This window comes from Felis catus, chromosome D2 (assembly GCF_018350175.1).
Source record: "Felis catus isolate Fca126 chromosome D2, F.catus_Fca126_mat1.0, whole genome shotgun sequence".
Classification (NCBI taxonomy): Eukaryota; Metazoa; Chordata; class Mammalia; order Carnivora; family Felidae; genus Felis; species Felis catus.
This window is the reverse complement of record NC_058378.1, coordinates 51,704,272-51,723,719: the sequence shown is the minus strand read 5'-3', so window position 1 is coordinate 51,723,719 and position 19,448 is coordinate 51,704,272.

Genomic DNA, 19,448 nt, shown 5'->3' with positions numbered 1-19,448 from the left:
TTAATGGATTTATGCAATGATTATCCAGGGCTGCTAGCATTACCAAATGTGCCTCCTGATAGAATCACACATCACTCATGAAGTATTCAAATAAACTGAACCCGAATTTGATAAAATCTCTACGTATCATTACAAATTTAAAAAACTTTTTTTAATGTTTGTTTTTAAGAGACAGAGCGTGAGTGGGGGAGGGGCAGAGAGCGAGGGAGACACAGAATCTGAAGCAGGCTCCAGGCTCTGAGCTGTCAGCACAGTGTCGGAAGCAGGCCTTGAACCACTGAACTGCAAGATCATGACCTAAGCCAAAGTTGGACGCTAACTGACTGAGCCACCTAGGCACCTCTATAATTACCAGTGTTTAATTGGTACAGGGAACTGAAGAGTTTGTTAAATGACACCTGACATTCTACAGGACAAATGACTCTGTTTCTTTAACATATAAATTGGAGGGGGAGGATAAAAAAAGATGGAGCAGAGACTATAAATTAAAAGACACTTTAGAGATATATAACCAATCACCATGTATGAATGTCATTTGGATGCTGATTCAAATAAATAAACACACAAAAAAAACAAGAGGTCTAAAGTTATCAGCAAAGTTTGAGTCTGAATTATATATTCATGATATTAAAGAGTTATTGTGACATTTTTAGGAATGGTAATGGACCTGTGGTTTGCTTTTTAGATATACACATTGAAATAATTATAGACAACATGATGTGATACCTGGGATTCATTCCAGGATAATCCAGGGTTAGGAGGATACTATGAGAAGTGTGTGGGAATATAGATGAGACAAGATTGGCTGTGAATTGATAATTGTTGAACCTGAGTGGAGGGAAGATCAGGGTTCATTATGCTATCCTCTTACCTTTGTATATGATTGAATTTTTCTGTCATAAATATAAAATAGATAAAAAATGACAGATTGAAGAGAATACAAATAATGCAAATACCAACAAGAAAATAGCAGAGGTGACATATTCTTCCTAGTATGAGCCTTTTATCAGCCATCTAATGATTAAGATAAAAACAATGATAATCTCATTAGAGCTGACTTGAAGCTGGGGAAAATCTTCTAAGCTACCAAGACTATTTGAAATATGTTTAAAGATGAATCCTGACCTAACCACATATTGTGCCTTAGGTAGGATATTAACCACTATTTAAAGATGGAAGCCACTGTTTCATATAACTCATCTGTTTTGAGTTGACTAAAAATACAGCCAGAATATATGGCTTTCAGACATTGGGTGACAGGCAGTGCAAAAGAGTGATCCCTGAAAGGAGGAAAATGAATGAAGTGAGCCCTACAATAACCCCAGTTTACTGCTCACAGAGAGTTTCCAGTCCAAAGCACAGGGAAGGAAATCCCAAACTGAGGCTGGCAGGGCCTTGTGTTTAGGACAGAATTGAGAATTTAGAGAAGTCAGAGTGGCTAGAATCCACCATGCAAAGTATTGCAGAGGAGAAGCATCACAAGGGTCCTCTCACCATTCAACTGAAAGACTGATTGGCATGTATGTATGAGGAATCTACCCGAGGACACCAGAGGGAAGTAAGGAAAAGAATGCTTGGACATCCCAAAGAACCTGAACTAGTTCACCTTTCCAACAGCCAGAACGGAGAAATCTCTTAGTAAATGGGGCATCACATAGAACATTCAGAAGGGTACTATTTCAGTAGTGGAGCCCCAATAGTCTAGACCATGGTTTCTTAATCTTGGCACTATTGACATTTTAGGCCAAATAATTGGGGGTTGTCCTGTGTATCATAGAATGTTTATCAGGATCCCTAGCCTCTACCTACTAGATGACAGTAGCACATCCACTCCTCTAGTTGTGACAACTGGAAGTGTCACACTGCCAAATGTGTCCTTCCCTTAGGGTCAAAATTGTCCCTGGTAGAGCAGTTGCTAAGATGAAAAGTGGCTCTGGTCCTGCCTAAGATAGCTTAAAAGCAAGCTGCAAAAGGATTAAGTTGTTTCAAAACTCTGTTGCATTCTAGAACAAAATTTAGGAATATTGAAAACACAAATAATCTAGCATGCCAACATATAAAATTCACTATTTCTGACATCCAATCAATCCAGACATGCAAAGAAGCAGAAAAGATAACCCACAATGAGGAGGAAAATAATCAATTAGAAGCAGATTCAAAAATAGCACTGATGATAGAATTAAGAGAGAAGAATGCTAAAATAACTATGATTAATATATTCCATATACTCAAACATGTATATGGAAACATGAGCAGCTTTAGGAGAGATCTAGATGATATAAAAAAGACCCATATTGAACTTCTGAAGGTGAAAAATACAATGTCTAAGATGAAAAATACACCAAATGGAATTAACAGCAGATTAGGTATTTCAGAAGAAAACAATGAGTGAACTTGAAAATAGCACGGAAATTGCTCCATTAAAACACTAAAGAATATTGAAGAGCTTTGGAACAACTTTGAGTGGCTTACTATGCACATAGCTGGAGTTTCAAAAGGAGAAGAAGGGCTGGGGGTGAAAATTTTTGAGAAAATAATGTCTGAAAAACTTCCAAATTTGATGAAAGCTGCATATCTACAGATTCAAGAGACTCAATGAACTACAAGCAGATGAAAAATGAATACTACCTCAAGGCACTTTCTAATCAAATTGATTAAAATTAGTGATAAAGAGAAAAATCTTTTAAAGGAACCAGAGTAAAAACATAAGTTAAATACAGAGGAACAAAGTTAAGAATGACAGCAGACTTCTTGTTGAAAACAATGCAACTAAAAAAAATAACCAAAAAAAAAAAAAAAAAAAAAAAAAAGAGTGGAGCAACACCTCTTAAGTATTGGAAGAAAAACACCTCTGTCGACTTGGAATTCTATACCCAGCAAAAATATCTTTCAAAAATGAAAGCAACACAAATGTTGTTTCCAGACATATAAAAGCTGAAGAAATTTACTGACAGCAGACCAGTACTCCAAGAAATCTCAAAGGAAGTCCTTAATGTAGAAGGAAAATGGAACCAGATAGAAATCTGGATCTATACAAAGGAATGAAGGGCACCTGAAATTGTAAATATGTTGGCTAATACAGAAGACTCTTTTTTTCCTTATTTTAAAATCTCTTTTAAAAGTGCTAGGATATTATTTTAGTGAGAACAGAGTTGGTTTTTTTTTTCTGAAATCAATAAATAACTTTTATTTCACCTTTATCTTACCCTTTGAACATTTCTGTTTTTATATTAGTGTAGTAGGCATGAATACTATTTACAAATGAAGAGATAATATTTCACTAATATATATTCTACACAGGAGTTGCATGCTCATTTTTTTTTTCAGATAAGGAAGAATGATTAAAATCTTGGAGATGATTGCTGTGGCTTATAAAGACCAATTGGAGTGTTGCAAATGGTGATATGATATTATTTTATTATTTGATTCGGCTCATAGAAAAATTAACCAAAGGGTTAACAATATGGACAATTTCTTGAGGCAATGAAGTACCTGGAATGATATGAAATGGCTGAACACGATATCTCAAAATTTGAGGTCATTCAGATGATGTTAAGCTAGCTACACAATATGTGACTTTGGTGACTAAATTAAAGCAAAAAGACATTGTTGTTTTGACCTGTTTGCCAAAAAAATACAAGGATTTGAACTATTAAACATTTTTTAGAAGTGAAGCTAGTGGGGCACCTGGGTGACTCAGTCTGTTAAGTGTCTGACTCTTGATTTCTCAGGTCATGATCTCACTGTTTGTGAGATCAAGCCCCGCACCTGGCTCTGTGCTGGCAGTGTGGTGCCTGCTTGGGATTCTCTCTCTCCCTCTCTCTCTATCCCTCCCCAGCTCACTCTCTCTTTCTCAAACACACACAAAAACAAAATAAATGAAGCTAGCTTTTGCCTTACGTTTTATGTATTTGGAAACTGAGACCAACTGAGATGAAGTTACTTGTCTAAAATCAAACAACTGGTTAATTGGATTGTATTTGGTAGGCATTCACTTTATGGACTGGATATGAAAGGATATCAACCCACATCAATTTCAAGTAGCAGGATCACTTCTAGCTGTAATATCCTCAGGGCTCCTTGTCTGCTGCGTGGAATTTTGGTCACTAGATGGCATCCCAGACAACAGCACCAACTGATCCTGTGGTTTCTTCAGTTTTGATTACCCCTTAGGCAAGCTAATGCTATTGACTCTTTGTATCACAAAATAAAGAAATTTCTTGAAAAGTTACCTGGCTGTAACAGAATTAAATAAACATAATATTCAGGGATTGATAACAAACAGGATGAAAAAAACCCTTATACACCTTTAGGAAGGATTATTGGTTTTTCTACTATATTAGCATCCCTTCCCCAATAAATTGAACAATTTAACATTTTAATGTACTCACCAGAAGTCACTTAGAAGCTTCGAATTTCTCTATTTAGCACAGTTACAATTGTTTACCTTGAAATAACCCACTTACCACAGGGGAGTCATTCAGGTCAATTCTACCTCATAAACCTTTCATGAATCTCTGCTTCCTCACCATCTCCACTGCTCTTCCCTGGCCCAAGTCAGACCATTGCTCTCTTGGACTCTTACAATATCCTCCTAATTTGACTTCCTGCTTTTGCTTCTAATGCATTTAAAACTCATTTCCCACAATATTTTCTGAGTAGTCTTTTAAAAATATGAATCTAACCATGTTATTTCCTTGCTTAAAATATGTAATGGTAATTTCTGGATTATTTACCACTATTTTGGAAAACATAAAAAGTGATTTAGATAAATTAATAGCACTACAAATTTATCAACTAGTATTATTTGGAATGAAGCTCTGAGTCAGAAGCATGTGGCTACAACTCTTATGTCACAGACAGAACCATTGAACTGAGAGAGAGAGAGAGAGAGAGAGAGAGAGAGAGAGAGAGAGAGGCTTTATATACAAGAGCTGCTTTCCAGGGTTGCCAGACTCATGTCCATTCCTGTTCTCCTCAATGCAGAGCTACAGTTTCAGGTCATTTAAAATGGCCAGGAGCAGTTATATTTGGGTTGTCAATTTGGTAGTGGCAAGGGACTGAATGCAAAAGAATGGTTTCTGGAAGGGAATGAAACACAGACGGTTTCAGAGAATTCTGGAATAAGCTCCACTCCTTATGGAAAGGTAATCAAGCAAAAAGATCAAAAGATATTTTCTAAGGATGCAAATTTATACCAAGTAAAAGGCACAAAAATCTGGAAAGTTGTCTAGAAATGACCTTCTAGATTATGAGGAAAGAGAAAGATTTTGATGGTGGCTAGGAGAATAGTAAAAAAAGACAAGGAGAAACTACACACTTTAAGGACAAATGCTGGGACTCTCCTCTTTTAGGGATGAGTACAGTTAAAATTACAGGAAACAAAACTGAATGTTTCTGTAGAGTGAAAAATGATAACATAACACTCAACTGTCTGAAAAAGAGCTTACTTTTGTTGAAGATTTACTTCAAGGATGGGAAGCCTGGGTGGCTCATTCGGTTGAGTGACCGACTCTTGATCTTGACTCAGATCATGATCTCACGGTTCGTGAGTTCAAGCTCTATGTATGTCAGGTTCTGTGCTGAGAGCATGGAGCCTGCTTGGGATTTTCTCCCTCTCTATGCCCCTACCCAACTCATGCTTTCTCTCTCTCCCTCAAAATAAATAAGCTTTAAAAATAAAATTTAAAAGCATTAAAAACGATTTACTTCAAGGAACTAGTTAATTTTTAGAAATCATGTATATTGTACTCTTTAAAAATGTGAAAACTGTGGACTTCACAAAGCAAAAGATCAAAGATGAGAAGATAAAACATTAAAATGGAAAAGGAACTGACTAATAAGCAGAAAGGCCTTGGATTAAAAAAATGTCCAAAGGAAGTAAAAATGTAAATTAAAAATACAAAAATAGAATCAACACTAAAGAATTAACACTACAGAAAATCAAATCCATACTGTAGGCTAGAGAACCAACGTGAAACTCTTCCAGGATACAGAGGAAAAAGACTCAGAGAAGAACATGATAAAAAAAAAATAATGAATATCAGGTGTGGAGGGTAAGGAAGACAGATCTGAAAATACAGACAAGAAAAAAAAAAGCTAGTGAATCTGAAGCAACAATTGCAAACATATATGACCTTAAGCTTAAGAACGACTAGAGTTTGAAAATGAAAGTGATTGATTCATAGCAGTATAAGGGAAATACTTATATAAAGTTACCAAGACCTGTATAAGTCCTGGTGAATCTTTTTTAACTGAAATTTTTACAAAGAAAATTGTAAATTCATATGCAGTTGTAATAAATAAGACAGAGAGATTTCATATACCCTTTACCCAGCTCTCCTAATGGTAACAATTTGCAAAATTGTAGTATGATATCATAACGAATATATTGACATACAATCTACCAATCTTATTCAGATTCTTCCGGTTTCACTGCACTCATTTGTATGAGTTTTGATCAATTTGTATGTGTGTGTATTTTGTACAGTGTTATCATGTGTGTGGTTTTGTACATCTATCACCATAGTAAAGATGCTGAACATTTCCATCACCTCAAGTATCCCTTGTATTATAACCGTACCAACATCCTTCCCATCCCCACACTCTGCCTTCTATAGGTAACTCCTGGAAACTGCAAATCCATTTTCCATGTCAATAGTTTCTTATTTCAAGAATGTTGTACAAATGGAATCATATAATATGTAACTTCTTGGGAGTGGCTTTATTCACTCAGCATAATTCCTTAGAGATTTGTCCAATTTGTTGTGTGTATCACCAGCTCCTTCCTTTTTGTTAGTAAGTAATATTCTCTGGTATGTATGGACCACAGTTTGCTTAAATATTCACCTATTGAAGGCTGGTGATGTTTAAAAATTTTAAGTATAAAGAGTTAAGAAAAGATTATCCTCCAAGTGTTTCTATTGATTGGTGTTTTTTGTTTTGATGTTTCAAACCACTAGTTAAAATTTTCATATGGACTTAAATACCTGTGTTATTAAACACAGTGTCAATTGCTAGTAAAAGTTAAAAAATAAAGCACATCATATCTATCTTTCAGATTACAAGAGAAGTGGGGTGGGGGAAGAAGCAAAAATAAACCATAGAAACCATAAAAACATAGAAAACAAAGGAAATAGTAAGGAAGCATTCGAAAAAGACAGTGAAAGTGAGAGCGAGCATTCCAATTATGACAATAAGTATAAAAGAGTTAAATTCTCTAGTTAAATAGCAAACACTTTCAGATTTATTAAAATCTATATGTGCATTTATTAGAGGTAGTTCTAAGACAAAACTATTTTTTTTTAATTTTTTTAAGTTTTATTCATTTTTCAGAGACAGAGAGACAGAGTGTGAGTGGGGGAGGAGCAGACAGAGAGGGAGACACAGAATCTGAAACAGGCTCCAGGCTCCAGGCTCTGAGCTGTCAGCACAGAGCCTGACGTGGGACCTGAACTCACAGACGGCAAGATCATGACCTGAGCTGAAGTTGGACGCTTAACCGACTGAGCCACCCAGGCGCCCCTAAAACAAAATTTAAAAAAGAAGTTAAAAGAAACATAGGGGTTTTATAACAATTCCTGTTTTTTTGTAATTAGGTCTAGCACCCACAGCTCCTCCCTCTAGTGGAAGAGTCCCACCAGTTAATGTGCTAGCCATCTCCTAACAAGACTTGCTGAGAAATTTTATTTCAGTAGCACTGACACTCCACCCTCCCTATCCCCTAGCCCCCTGACAAGAGGGCTATAAGGTGGAGGAGGGGTATTAGAAGGTTTACTTTTAGGAATGCCCAGTGTTTGTAAAGGTGGGGAGTACTTAACTAGGTCCTCTTCCCAAAGCCAAAGAAGAGAAGTCCAAGGTGGAATTATTTATAAAGCTTGAGATTTCTTTTTTTTTTTTTTTTTTTGCATGAAAGGGAGACATATCTTGCTGTCCAGTTGAAAGTCCAGAAAGCTACAGTGATTGCTGACCTGCCCTAGGTGATAAAAGAGCCTAACTAAGAGAGGACAAGACACTTCTGGGAGTCCTCCCCTTGAGTTCCTGAGAATCCAGAATATATAATCACTTATTCCCAGAGTTGGGGGTGAAGACTGCAGGGAGGCTGGGAGCTGCAGCTTGCTAGAGACTCCATAGCTTGTGTCAAAGAGGAACATGCCTCACAAGAATGTCACATGCTATGAGGTCCCATCTTGGGGCCAGGGGAAAGTGCATTTGAATCTAGAAGGGCTCACCTGTGCCTAGGGGATGTTCTTGGTTTTTAAACTGTCACCAGTGGGTACCCACCCATACCCACCAACTCAATAGTTAATGAGTTGGTTCAGCCAGGATGACAAACAGTAGAGTCAGGGGCTTTGTCACCACTGACTGGTGATTGCTCACAAAAGAGAATAACATTTACAGCCAACAAATCAGAGGCCATCTACCTTGCCTTGAACAGTCACACAAGAGAAAATCTTTCTCCTTTTATCAGTTGTGGGACAGCCACAGGAATGAGGAAGAGGGCATGAGGGCATAACTCCTATTTTGCAGACTCCCCTCCTTCCTCCACTTTCAGGGACTCTTCTCACCAAGCTACTGCAAGTACAGCTCTAGCCTGGGCCTGGAAGAACGGGAGACGTTAGTATTATGACTGGGGAACTTCAGTGATCTAATGCACCTGGAAAGCTATGAGATCAGACTGAAATATTGTAAAGAGTCTATTCAGCTTAGCTGATAATGGGTTAATTTGTATAATAAAGCTGTTCCATGTTTATACCCTCAGTGAGTCAATAAGCCTTAATCAAGTGGTTAAGAAAAAGGAGTGATTGCAATGTTAATGTAGAACTCAAGAGAAAGTGCAATAAGTGGTAAAAAAAAAAAAAAAAGCCACTGAATACTTTTACTTTGATCATGTATAATTTCCTCAATGAAGATATAGTCATTGGTCTTTATGAACCAAATGACATTCAGTGAATATTCGCAATAAAAATTTCAATGAATGTAAACAGAAATTTATAAAACCACTGTAGATCTAAGAGCCTTTACTATATGATGAAACAATTGAAACTTGGTGAGGGAAGTTACTTGCCCAAGGTCACACAGCTGAGTCAAGTCTAGAACCCAGGTCTGGTGACCACTGGTCTGTGTTCTTTGAGCCCCAACAAACTGATTTCCTTCCCTGGGGTATATACTCTGTATACATATGCACAAAGTGAAACACCCCCCTGTGCAAAGCCGGACATTAGGGGGATGTTTTTTGTTAACTGAATATACAGGATGAGTCTCAAAAATTGTGTGAGAGAGAAAAGTTTCTTGGGACTATGTTTAGAGGTATTATTGTTTCAATAGCTGAGATAACTTTGGAAGCTTGAAATAACTTAATAATATTTGGCTTTCACAAAGCAGTTTTCAGTTCTCAAAGCAAGAGCATATAAATAGCCAAGCAGTAGACAAAGGTAAAGAGAATCTTACTGCAAGTGAAAGTGACTGGCTTATGACAACTTCATTCTCTCTTCCTTTCCTCCTTCTAAATAATTAAGGTAATACGTGAAACTACAAAGGGAAAATTCTTTCACTTACTCCACTCTCCAAAAGCTTGGAATAACATTGTAGTCTGGCAGTCTGCTACAGATCACATGCTGATAGACACACTGTCTCTTCAGCTGTATCCAGAAAATGCCAAAAGAACAAACAGCTCTGGATGTAACAAAAAAAATGTTCACGTTCGAACAAAGCTTTCTCATTGTAGCTCTTTTTGCTTCTATAGAATTAGCAATGAAAATCATATAAAAATGACAAAAGTTTCAGTAAAAGAAAGGGAGGAAGATAAAAAGGGAAGGAAGGGAAGAAAGAAATGAAGGAAGGAAGAAAGAAAAAAGGAAGAAAGAAATTTCATCATTTAGTGTATAAGACACTGGAAAATATCAGAAATGATCATTGAAAACTAAATGGTATGAAGTGAAATGAAATATGAATCCCACAACCCCATTGTAATGTTATTGATAATGAATGATCATAGATTCAATCCCAGTTCATTCCATTTATTTGATATTTTATTTCCTGGGGGAAAAAAAACAAGGAAGAAATTATAACCCCTGTACTTTAACAGAAAGTTAAGAATTCCCAGACCCAAGTTCTGTTTTTTAATCCTACCATTCACCTACAATAATGTTGTGAGTCTATGTTTCTCATTATTTTGCCAGAACGGGGGTGGAGTAGGACTGGATTTGCCTAGAGTGGAGAGGACTTAGAGCTGCCATCTATAATAGGGTGTTAATGCCCAGTCTTGTGAGTGTTCGTTACTTAGTCTTAGTACTGAAGTTGATCTTATAGACCAGCAGCACATCCTTTTTCCTGATAGGTCTGAAAACTCCCTGCCTGTAGACTTAGTTAAATTCAAACTTTCCCTGTTATACTACTACCGTATATGTTGCTATATGCCAGTAGCTGGACTCAGCTCTATGGCTGCGTGGTGGAGCATTGCATGTCCTATAGATTAATATTAACAATAAAATAAAATAAGACACTCAGTCTATTTTAAGCACAGGTAAGTTATCAAGTCAAATATTTAAAGTGACTGAAGAGAAAGCACCCAAACATATAAACTAGAATCTACAAGGGCTCACCTGTGTCTGTGTATCTATCTATCTATCTATCTATCTATCCATCTATCTATCAATCATCAACAATGGCTTAAAGAAACTTGTAGTATATTTAGAAATTCACAAGAACAAAGCATTGAATCCCAGTTAAGTTTTCCAAACCTGTGATTCCAGATGCATGAATTACATGCTGTCTTATAGGTAGTCATTGGATAAGAAGCTTCGTCTTGATATATGATATGATTGGTTTTGATTCAAGAAGGTTAACTTTAGTAGCTTATTCCTAAAAATACCCTGTACTTTGGTTGTGTAAATCTGTCCCTGTTACCTTACAGGGGGCAAAAAGGGGTGTGTGACTCAGGCATGTGGGAATAGGAAAGAACAGTGACATCCTAGAAATGAGAAGTTGAAATAAAATCCTTTGAGTCAACGGGGAAGATGCCATAATTGTGTGCATGCACATACATGCAAATCTATATTTAGAGATATGATTCACAGTCAGAAAGAATAGAGATTTTATATTCATACCTTATAAAATGTCCCCTTTCCCAGCTCTTCATGGATCAATATGAAAGAGCAGATGCTTTTGTTTCTTGTGATGCTGTACATTATGCATGCAATATTGCTCACAGTCTCTAATAGGTGGTAGAATTCCAAGATTTTGTCCAAATTATGTTGGAAAGGTAATACTGGATTTACTAACTCATCACATCTTAATGCAATGATGATGATTTGCACAATGTTAATCCTGTCTACGGTGGAGGTTATTGATCTTATTGTTTCTAAGATAACTTGCCCACATCCCAAAGATGATAATTTCACAAGAACCTTTGTAGCCTGTGTTATTCTGAGTCTATTTGGAATCTCTATGGAGTGAATTCAACCTGAGGAAGGTTAAAGAGGTCACACCCAGGACACTGAAATTGGTCAGGCCACAACCAGAAGGTGGAGCAGGTTTAGAATCAATGAAGGACTTCAGAACCCATTGCAGGACTGAGGGAAGACATGGACGAAACTTAAGCCTGGACTCAGAAAGACTACGGACTCTGCTTTAGCCAGGCCTTCCCAGGTTCTTTTGGCCAAGGACCAACCAACCAAGGAGTGGCATGTATTTCCATGGAATGTCTAGATCAGCATATATCTTAGGGTAGCCCTATGGTTGCTGCCACACTGTCAGTCCCCAGTATGCATCATCATGGAATTTGTGGAATTATTTTTTGAAGGAGAAACAATATAAGTTAAAGGAAAGAAATAAAAGGCAGGAATATGGGCACATAATGGAAGTCTAAATAATGGAATCCGGAGGGCTCAGAGCAGAATTAATTATTTCTCATGCTTAGGAACGTTACTGGCAAAAAACATCTGTAGTGAAGCTTCAAAGTTTACAGGAGATATTAAGTTGTTTGAGGGAGTGAAGTGTCAACTAGCAAAGATAATCACAGAGCCCTCACAAGGAAATGAGCAGCTAAGTGTCAGTGAGGGCAAATGTAGAGTGTGAGAAAATATAACGGTTCAAATTTTGCTTATGCGGATGGACCCTGAACTATCAGATATGCTCAGAGAAGTAGAGCCTGGTTGGATGTCTTCAGTGAGGCTTCTGGAAGCAAACCAAAAGAATATAATCTTACCTGGTTTCAAAATTCTAGTTCAGCCATGTGTAGAAAATAGGAAACATATAGGATCACGAAGACTCAAAAATTCCCAGCAGAGGTGAAGAAACTCCGAAAAAAGGCCATTAGAATGACTAAGCAGTTGGGGCAATGTCTACAAGCAGACAGTTTGGAGACAAAGTATACTTTGGGAAATATAAAGACCAAAAGGGGATATCATCTTTATCTATGCAACTATAATGGGACCATGAGTGGATAGTGATTTGTTTTCCAGTTTCTGAAGTACGAGGTTGGGAGACTCACTTGAAATACCAGTTAGTAACAACAAAGACAGATGACAGTGATGATGGCGATGACAATGACAATGATGGCAGCAATAATTTTGTGCTCAATGAAGAGGACATACTCAGTGAATGTTTGTTGAAAAAAATGGATCAATTTTTTTGCTGTGGTTGTCTAATGTCTGAGAAGCTAAGCTTCCAGGACCTCCCTCAGGAAAAAAGGAAAACTTCTTTGGGCCCCTTTGGGTTAATTAATGTCATTGAGCCAAATTTCCAAGTTTCAGCCTAAATGGTACAATAGGCAGCCATGTACAGCAGCCCAAGACATCCTACTCTTTTCATCTATGTAACAGTGTAGGATGTGGTTATCTTCATCTCGGACATTGAAGCTTCCCAGCTTGGTTATTGTAGTTTGGGGTCTCCAGGATGCAGACCTTGAGATGGAGATTGGCATGCAGATTTTTTAGGGTGTACTTTTGAATTCAACTCTTTTCAAAGACAAGAAAGAAAATTGGACTGGGCAGAGGTTGAGCTATGATGCAGTCTTAACAGATGCCTCAACCAACCAAATGGAGAGTTGTGAAGATGGAATGAATGCAGAAGTGTCATGGGTAGGGCTTTTATCCCATTGCATTAATTGGCCATTGGATGTAGGATCCCTTGGGAAGGAGAGGTGATCTTGGTCAGGCAATTTCCTTCAGCCAAGGCAATTCCTGAATGGCCTAGGGTAGAGTCCCAGCCACTTGGAATAGTTGGGAGTCTTGGGAGGACATCCCAGCATCCCCCACATGCACCTCCATCTTGACCTATAGTTTCCATTTCTGATTTATGTGGTTGGACAGCAGGATGCTGCTCAGGTTCTGTTTAGTGAGATACTATGGCTTAGGTGCCAAGTACAAGACCATCCCTTGGGGAAACCAAAGAACTGACAGATTTGTCATCAGTGGTCCCAGCTTCTTTTCCTGGATTCTTTGCTCCCATTGCCAATGCCTCTTCCTCTCCCTGCTCCTCCCTTGCTGATGCTCTTCTGTTCACCTCATCTCACCTCTACCACACCCACCTTGCCAGTGGAAGTGATTTGAGAAATTCATTCACCCAAACCTGTCAGTTACAGGGACTGGATTTGCATTTCAATGTAAAATAGAATCTTGGCCCCAAAGAGTGAAGCCCTCTGAAAATTTCAAGTTGTCTTGGTTGAGCAGAAACATTGCTTGGAGAAGAAAACACTTTTCTGAACGGTAGGAATGAAGTGGTTTTGGGAGTCATCGATCCCTGGAAGTTAAGCATGGTCCTGCAGAGATCCCACAAAAATTTATGTGGATGTGACCAGCTAGAGAGAGAAGAAAAATAAGCTTTTCATGGAGGCACTTGCTTGGTGCACATGATTGACAACTACTGATAAAAGCGAGAGCTGGCTCCCTCAGCGTGGGAACAGCTGCTGCCTAGCAACTCAGGCTAAAGAATCAAAAGCAGAGGTTTTTCTACCCTGAACTAAGAATTCGTCCCTTGTCAATTCTGATGAGTCTGTTAAAGGAAACCCAAGTAGAGAACTGGAGAAGATAGACCTCTGTTAAAGACATGATGGTGAAGAAAGTTTGCACAGGACTGGAGGTGGTTTCTCAGCCCTCCTCCCCCTCAGTGGTCTCCACTTGTTCTAGCTGCCAGCATTTTGCTTTTTAGTAGTAAGAATCTCAAATAACCTAAGAGAGGACTTTATTTATTTTAAAGATTTTATTTTTAAGTAATCTCTACACCAGATGTGAGGCTTGAACTTCCGTGGCAACGAGTTGCATGCTTTTCCAACGGAGCCAGCCAGGTGCCCCTAAAAGATGACTTTAAAAAAGAAAGAATCTTAGAAGTTTTTTTAAAGGTGGGGCAACATTCTCAAGATTTTATGTGCTCTTGTATGCTGGAAAATCTGTGTATTTATAGCTCCACCAGATCCTATGTTATTATTTGGGAGGACTTCTCAATTCCTCTGATAGTCTGTAATTTCTACCAAAAGGTTGATGTTGTATTTTGAAACATTTCAGGTTACCTACATTTTATATATAAGTGAGTTGTTTCTGGGAAGAAGTATGTGGGAAATAAATGAGTTACTGAGGAAAGAATAGATTTGAAAAAAAATTCAACTGAATTCATTTATAATTCTGCTTTATATTGTTTCTCTTTATTTTCAAAGTAATTCTGTATCATCATCAATGCTTTCTTATATTCTACTAGAATGTAAATTCTATGAAAGTAGGGTTTTTTTTTTGTTTTGTTTTATTCATAGATAGACTCCTGTACTTCTAATGGTGCCTAACATAGTTAGGGAATTCGTTAAGTATTTGTAGAATAAAGTGAATATTTCTCATCACCATCTTGGGTTTCAAAAATTCTCAAGTTGCTCTTTTTTAGCTTCTCAGAATATCTTATTTTAGATTTCATCAAAATGTAACTGTCTTTGCCCCAATTTCTCTTTTTGCTGATAATGGCTTGGCCAGTAATCCTTTGTATTAATATATTGTAAGAGTTGATTAAGAGTAGTGATTACCAGAATTAGGCAAGAATTGACTAATAATTATTTGGGGAGCCTTGGGTACGTCACTTAAATTTTCTGGATCTCCATTGGTTCATCTGTAAAAGGTGGTTTAATGATGCCTTTATCTTTCAGACTTTGGTTTGGATCTAATAGCATAGCAAAGAGTTTAATGGTTAAAAGCAAGAACTCTGAATCTAGACTCAAATCCTAACTTTTCTACTTTCTAATTGTATGACCTTAGGCAAGACATTTAATCTTTTTATACTTTAGTTTCTTCATATGCAAAATGGAGATATTTATAGTACCCTTCTTTTAGAATTATTATATAGATAAAAATAGTCAAAATATGCAAAACACTGAAAATAGTGCCTGCCATATACAGAGTAACTCATAATAAATGTTAGGTTTTATTATTAAAGGTAAATCACATTTGGGAAATTGTGAATGGCTGTACAAATGCAAGGTAATTAGATCTCCGTTTTAACACTGATGGTTCAAATTAAAATGAATGACTAGGGCGCCTGGGTGGCTAAGTTGGTTAAATATCCAACTTTGGCTTGAGTTTGAGCCCCACATTAGGCCCTGTGCTGACAGCTCAGAGCCTGGAGCCTGCTTTGGATTCTGTGTGTGTGTGTTTCTCTCTCTGTCCCTCCCCTGCTCATGCTCTGTCTCTGTCTCTCAAAAATGAATAAACATTAAAAAAATTTTAAATAAAATTAAAAAAAAATGAATGACTAATGCTGACATTTTACGCTCCGTGATAAGTTAGGGGGTGAATGATTTGGCATTTCTTAAATTACAATTTATAGTTGGCTATGATTTCCATCCATTTGCAGGGCTGGCCTGAGGTACCTATGTATCCGGGCATAAGTTGCAAATGTACTCACAATGATTTTGCCTTTCTGAGTTCTGTCATCATCTACTGATGTGATTTTGGACAAGTCAATGAACTTATTTAACTCATAGTTTTCTCCTTTGTAAAATGGGAGTGATAACAGCTTATTGCCTTTTTCAGAGGTTACTGAGAGGTCCAATTGAGATATTCATTATTCAAATATGAGGTAGTATTATCCTTTTGTTTATTCTCCTTGAGATTTTGATAGACCATTAGCTCTCCTATTCTACACAAATAGTAGGCTGTTGGAGGCTGTGCAACTTTAGGTGTATCCTTTTATAGACTCAGATATATTTTATTTTTCTATCTAGACTCCTCCATTATACAAAGTTAAAACAGACCCGATTAGCCATCCAATAAGCTAAGGTTCAAATTCAAATGTACTATATGAGCAATGGTGGTAGAGGAGGGCTTTTGACTAGTCAGTTATTCAGCCTTAATGGCCAATCTCAAAGCAGCTCAGTGTTTGCAAATGGTCAAGTTGGTTTAATTGGTTGTTCTCTAAGTTTAATATATTAAGCTTCTTAATGGATTAAAGAACTTATATTCACGTTATGGGCCATAAAAATGAATATGATAAAGTTGGAAAACTGGATGTAAAATATGCAAAGAAATTCAGAAAACATTTTCATTTTTGGTCTGGTTTAAGTCCTGGCTAGCTTTTGCTTTTAGCTATAAAGGAATGACTGGTATTGGATTATGCCTCCTGTGGTAAACAATCATAAAACTGGAAAAAATATATGCAACAACTATTGTTAAACATTGGAAAGCGGGCATTGCAAAGGATGAGGTAAGCCTCACCTCGATGCAGTTTTTTCCCCGGGGATGTGTTCCCAAACATGGTATGAAAAGCTAGGATCTAAGAAGAGCACAGTCATAGTGTTGAGGAAACATAGATCTGAGTCTGGGGTATCTGAAGCAACTGGAATCTGCAAAGCAGGGCCCCAGAGAGAAGCTGTACAGAGTAGGTAGGAGGTTTGGGAAGGAGTTCTCCCTGAATTCTTGGCCAAGTACTGCACTGTATATATGCAGGGCAAGACTACACAAGGCTCACCAGAGAATTGCTGCACAATTGCTGTTCCAATTATGGAGCAGAAATAATAAAGGTTGAGCAGGACTGGGGGATGTTGGAGATCCTCCACAGAGTCGAGAGACACCATTAACATCTTGTTAATACCTCAAGCATCCAGCTTTAAGACAAGAAAGACCACATCTTAGAAGTACCACACCTTAGAATAAAGCCTAGTTTCTCAACCTTATATAAAAAACAAAACAAAACACCTAATACCAATCCTCCACAAGACCAAGTTGAGGGTTTTTTTTCACAGATCCAATCCAGTACAGTGAAAAGCCAACCTACACAAGTTCAAGGTGATCAGCCAGTAACACTGCCTACTAGATCTGCCTCCTAGCACAAAAATAAACACGCTTTTAAGAAAGATAACAAAATCTAGAATCTCTATCATGAACAATACCCAATATACAGTAAAAAAAATTCCCAGATATGCAAGGAAACAGGAAAACATGGCCCATAGTTAAGAACAAAAGAACTTAATAATTACCAACTCCAAGATGACTCAGATGTGGGATTCACCAGACAAAATTTTAGAGCAGGTATTATAAATATCTTGAGAGAAAAAGTGAAAACTATGGAAAGTTAAAGAAAATTATGTCTTAATGAGTAAATAGCTAGGGAATTACAGCAGAGAAAAGGATATCTATCTATCTATCTATCTACCTATCATCTATCTATCTACCTCCAAATAGAAATTCTAGAATTGAAAAGTACATAACTTCTCTAATCTGAAGCACAGAAAGACTAATTTATGTGAATAAAAAAGATCCTTAGGAAGGTGCCTGGGTGGCTTAGTTGGTTAAGCCTCTGACTCTTGATTTTGGCTCAGGTCATGATCTCATAGTTTGTGAGTTTGAGCCCCATATCTGGCTCTGTGCTGAGAGTGAGGAGCCTGCTTGGGATTCTCTCTCTCTCCCTCTCTCTCTGCCCCTCCTGCATGTACTCTCTCTCTGTCTCAAAATAAATAAATAAATTTGAAAAATAAAAGATCCTTAGGGAACTGTGGGACAAATGGTCTAATATACATGTAATAGAAATATCAGAAGAAGACATAAAGAAAGGCACAGAAAAATTTTTGAGTAAATAGTGACCAAACATTCCTGAAACTTAATGACAATTACTGACTTAAAGATCTAGGAAAGAGGCAAACTTCCAGAAATGTAAATATAAGACAAATCACACTTAGACATATTGAACCGCTGAAAATCAAAGGTAAAACATCTTGAAAGCAACCAGAAACAAAAAGCATATTACATAAAATAGAATATAATAGAATGGCATGTTTAAACAAACAAAAAGGAAACAAAGAAAAAGCCTGTCAACCCACAATTCAATATCCAGTGAAAGTAGTTTGCAATAAAAGAGGATGAGATAAAGACATTTTCAGATAAATAAAACCTTAGAGAATCTATCACCAGCAGACCTACTCTGTGAGAAATCCTAAGGGATGTTCTGTAGGCTAACAGGAAATGATATAGAAGGAAACTCAGATCTGAAGGAGGAAAAAAGAGCCAGCCCCAGGAAGAGCAAATAAAAGGATACATTTATTTTATTTTTTTAAGTTTATTTACTTATTTAGAGAGAGAGAGAGAAAGAGAGAGAGAGCACATATGTGTGAGCGGAAGAGGGACAAAAATAGAGGGAGAGAGAGAGAGAATCCCGAGCAGGTTCGGTGCTTGCAGCATGGACCCCAATGCAGGGCTTGAACTCACAAACCATGAGTTCATGACCTGAGCCGAAATCAAGAGTGAGATGTTTAACCAACTGAGCCACCCAGGCACCCCAATAAGACGATACATTTAAATGACAATATTATTTTTTCCCCATAATCCTTAAAAGCAAAATTAATGTTGTAAGGGGATTTTACAGCATTTGTAGAAGCAAAAGATATGACAACATTAGCACAAAGGACAAGGGTGGATGAATAAGTGGAATCATATCTGTGTACATATGGGAAGTTTATGTAATGTTTATTACATTTGGAAAGTGAAAAGTGGGAAATGAAAGGTATCAGGTGTAAATTAGGAAAGATAAAGTAGGAAATGCAAAGGTCAGATATGAAGTATGAAGTTTGAAGTACAGTATGGACTTTAAATAGACTTTGTTAAGGATGCACATTGTTAACTTTGGAGCAACCACTAAAAATTCAAAATAAAAGAGATATAACTAAGAGGCTAATGGACAAAATACTAAAAATATTCAATTAGTCCCAAAGAAGACAGAAAACAAGCAACAGAGGGACAAAAACCAGAAGGGGTCAGTGAAAAACAACTAGAAAGAAGATAAGTTAAAATCTCATGGGTCATTTCATTAAATTTAAATGAGCTAAACTCCAATTAAAAGGCAGAAATTTTCTTGTTGGATAAAAAAACACAACCCAGTATATGGTATCTATAAGAGACATACTCTGAATATAATGATATGAATAGAACAGAAAGAAATAAACCATGCAAACAGTAAGCATAAAAAAACTGGCATTAATA